The 4,559-nt window shown below is 41.0% G+C and overlaps 1 pseudogene; it reads left to right on the top strand.

The window, feature by feature from the left end:
• The window catches only part of LOC138161371 (zinc finger protein 420-like), a 25,300-nt pseudogene that overhangs the window by 6,483 nt on the left and 14,258 nt on the right, over positions 1–4,559 (top strand).

The following is a 4,559-nucleotide window of genomic DNA, read 5'->3' on the forward strand; positions in this document are numbered from 1 at the left end:
AGGAAACTGAGTCCCAAAGAGATTAAGCGATTTGTGTGAAATCGTATGTCTAAGAAGTGGCTGGGCTTGAATTCTGAGATAACTCTCCAATGCACTTTTTCACATCTCACTCCATGAATAGGACTTCTGGTGTCCAAACCAGATGTGATCTTCCGATTGGAAAGAGGAGAATCACCATGGGTATTGGAGAGAAAAGATTCCAGTGAATCCTGTCCAGGTGAGTGAGTGAAAAACAGGAGGGTGGGAGTCACAGCTTAGTGGTTTATTTGGGGGGAGGGTGGGGGCAGGACAGTCCCTGTGTAGTATTGCATCAATCAATCAACATTTATTAAGTACCCACTGTATGCCAGATGCTGGGTTTGGTGAGCTGGATTTATGGTGCACCCATGTCTCTCACTGTCTATAATTAGCCTGCATCAGGGGCCACTAAACTAGAGGGCAAGTTGGGGACATGCCTTAGGGGCGTCAGGTTTTAACTTTTGGTAGGCCTCCTTTGAACTCATAGGCCTGAGCTAACCTACCTGTCCATTCAAGTAGGGGATCTAGATTACAGCTGTCATAGTAAATGCAGTTACCCCCATCAAAAGTATTCTGGGAATGATATGAAGTGACCCTGAACCTGTTATAGTGTTTGGGGGGCTTACGGTGGTGATACCCTTTTCCACTGGAAATGTTAAGGGTGGCTCTTGAACCCTGGGATAGTTGATTATCAGCCAGTGAAGGTGTTATTAAAACTGTAATTTGCTATCCAAGATCAAACTTAGGATATCCCTGAATGCTCCCCACCCTCCAAATTGTTCTGAGACTCCTAAGTCTTTGTAATTTAGATTTGAACTTTTGGGATGAGTTCTGTAGGGCAAGGACTGAGTTTATTGTGGGACCTAAACTATTTAACTATAGGGCTATGAAGGTACTGGCAGCCCTATACCCAAGTGACTTGGGTGGCATCAAATGTATAAAGAGTTGCTGGATACTGGAAGCTAGGTTACTGTTATAATAGAGGGTCCATATCAGTACCCCCATTTTCCATTAAGCTAAAGCTTTGGAGTAAAGATGATCAGAGGATGGGACATTCTTGTTTATTCATGTAGAGGTAGGTGAAAGACATCCTATCCAGAACACAGATTTGTTTATTTATAATCAAGCTAAGTCTATCATGACAATAATGGATAGTGTAAATCCTTGAACATCTCAGATGATTATGACAACTTCTGGGCTAGTTGTCTCAGGTGGAGCCAAATGGAAACCCTTGGATTTGCCTGAACCATGCCACATAGTTAATATTAAACAACACCAGACCACAGAGGGGTTAACAGGCACCTTCTTGTTGAGAGAGATGAAGGAAACTGCAGCACTTAGCTATACAAATTGCCATTATAATAACCCTATTTGTCTAGGGAAGAAAGCAGTTGGTAGCTGGTGACTGACAGATTTTTAGGAGCTAAATGAAGTTGTTGTGCCAATCCCTGTGGCTTTTCTTGACCTTGTCAATATAGTAAACTAGTCTAGGCCCCAGGTGAGTGTTGTAGAATTACTGATCTCTGAGCCTTTTTCTCTATTCCTATGGCTGAGAACACCCTGTAGCATTAGGTCTTCTTGATTAACTATTCTTCCTAGGTACTCTCTCCTCTCTGGATTTTCATGACCTCATGCTGTCTTGGTTCTCCTTCCCATCTGTCCACTCCTCAGGCTCTTCATCCATGTCACATCTACTCCTCATGAATATGTGGGGCCATCTCCAGTCATCCTGATTTGTATCTTCCCACTGGGCCCAGATGGCTCCAGAGGAGAGAGTGAGGCTGACTTTGTGAAGCCCTTCCTCACTTAAATCCAATAAATCATGGCATCACCTTCTGATGGCAAAAGGACAAACAGTAACAACAAGGAGCATAGCCCAGGGGTCTGTCTTGGGCCCTCTTTGCTCTATATCCTCTCTCACTTTTTCATTTATTTTTACTTTTCAACATTCACTTCCATAAGATTTTGAGTTCCAAATTTTTGCCTCATCTCTCCCCTCCCCCCTCTCCAAGACATCATACAAATTGATATAAGCTCAACATGTACATTCATATTAAATCTATTTTCACCTTAGTTGTGTTGTACAGAAGAATTTGAACCAATGAGAGAAACCACGAGAAAGAAGAAAGAGAGAGAGAGAGAGAGAGAGAGAGAGAGAGAGAGAGAGAGAGAGAGCACACAAATAATCTGCTTTCAGATTCTATAATTCTTTTTTTGGATGTAAATTTTTCCACCACCAGTCTTTTGAAGCTGTTTTAGATCTTTGCATTGCTAAGAGGAGATAAGTCTGTCAAAGTTAGTCATCATATAATGTGGCTGTTACTGGGTATAGTGTTCTCCTGGTTCTGCTCCCCTCACTCAGCATGAGTTCATGTAAATCTTTCCAGGTTTTTCTGAAGTCCTGCTGCTCATCATTTCTTAGAGCACAATAGTATTTCATTACATTCATATACCATAATTTGTTCAGCCTCTCCCCAGCTGATGGGCATCCCCCCAGTTTCCAGTTCTTGGCCACCACAAAAAGAACTGCTATAAATATGTAATGAGCTTTTAATTGGCTTCCCTGTCTCCTGTGTCTCCCACTACATTCAGTCCTTCACACAATTGCTGAAGTGATCTTCCTAAAGTATAGATCTGATTGTGTCACCTACCTCTCCACATCCCCAGTGAATAAGCTCCAGTGACTCCCTGTTACTTCCAGGATCACATGTAAAGTCCCCTGGCATTTAGAGGTATTCTTATGCTCCATTCCCTTCTCTGCACTCTAAAATCAAGTCATCCTGCCCTATTTGCTTTCCCTTGAGCATGGTACTCCTTCTCCTATACACTGGCTATCTCTCATCTCCTGCCTTCCCTGGCTTCCTTCAAGTCTCAGCTCAAGTTTCACCTTCTAGAAGAGGCTTTTCTCATTCCTTCCTTTCCCCCCAGCCTCCCCAGCAGTTAGTTTTTTCAAGTCTTCCATCTACCTATTTCTTTGTTACCTTCCCCATGAGAATATAAGGCTCTAGTGCTCAGGGGATATTTTTGCCCTACTTTGATTCCCCATTGCTTAATGGTGTCTGGCATTAAGTAAGCACTTAATAAATGTTAATTGACTGACTGATTGGTATAATTCCTCTGGTTAATCTCCCTTTTTAATGTGGTTCTTAAACCTGGATCCAAAAATCCAAATGTGGTTTGACTAGTAGAACTTGCAGTGACATCCTAATTTCTGGGAGCTGAACATTTGACTCGCTGCTACGGTTTTAGTGGCCACAGTGTATGATTACCTTATGTTGAGATGTCGAAAAGGCCAGATACAGAGACCTGAGACACAGCATAAGAATCCTCCAATCACGTTGACGTTAGACAAGACTAGATGAGGTGTTTGAAATGGCTAAGAATCCATTGGTCACAACCCATTTAGCATTGATATTTCATCATGTCTAAAAGGATATTTTGGAAAAATTTAACCTGTTTTTGTGTGTTAGTAATCCAGACACACTCTCAGCTCAAACTCATACACTCTGAAGTTCTGACTTTCTTAAATTTTCCATGCAAGCTCTTAGGGACTAAGAATTTGCTATTACAGGTATCATATCTCTTCATGATTCTAATCATTATAGATCACAGATGATTCCCTTGGGAATCAGTCAATATCAAATTACACCTTAAATATTTATTCTGTCCTCTCCAAATTGTTGATCATTCTCCTCAGGAGAGGAAATAAGATCTAGAATTTACATTGTAAAGCAGATTCCTCTCACCCAGCACAGAGTACATTGGAAATTGACACTTTTTTCCTTTCTTTCAGACTTTCTTAGTCAGATGGACAGGTATGAAACAGCAGAGTCAACTGTAAATCCATCTATTTCTCCAGAAGAGTCGCCCAAGGAAACAGTTAAGACAGATGGTTCCTGGGAATATAAAATGGGAGAATCTTGTGAACATGATGTCAGAGTAGACCAAAAGAATTGTAGTCAGGAGAGACAAGGCAGTCAAGAGACAACTATCCACAGAGAAATTTCTACTGAATCTGTGTTTGGAAGTTGTTTCAGTCTAGATTCAACCCCTGTTCCACAAGAGGAAGTTCACACTAAAAAAAATCTTCAGGACTGTGGTACATATGGAAGGGACTTAAAACAGTGTTCAGACTTAGGTGAACATGATAACCTTTGTAATTGTAATAAATGCAGCATGTCATTCAGTTACCTTTCAGAGTTCGTTCTCTCTAATACAGAGCATAGTGAAGAAAAACTTAATGAGTGTGAGGAATTGTTCACCAATAAAAAATCCTATAGAACTTATGAGAGAATTCGTGCAGGAGATAAATCCTTTGAATGTGATCAGTGTGGGAAATCATTTAAGTGGAAGAGCTATCTTAATGTACACAAGAAAATTCATACTGTAGAGCAATCCTTTGAATGTAATCAAGGTGGGAAAGCCATCGGGCAAAGTTCTCACCTAACTGTACATCAGGCAATTCATAGTGGAGAGGAACCATTTAAATGTCATCAGTGTGGGATGTTCTTTAGCCTTAGTGAGGAACTTATTGAACATGA

Source organism: Petaurus breviceps, unplaced genomic scaffold (genome assembly GCF_028583685.1).
Source record: "Petaurus breviceps papuanus isolate PSGF00001 unplaced genomic scaffold, PetGlider_PUasm1.0 185, whole genome shotgun sequence".
Lineage (NCBI taxonomy): Eukaryota > Metazoa > Chordata > Mammalia > Diprotodontia > Petauridae > Petaurus > Petaurus breviceps.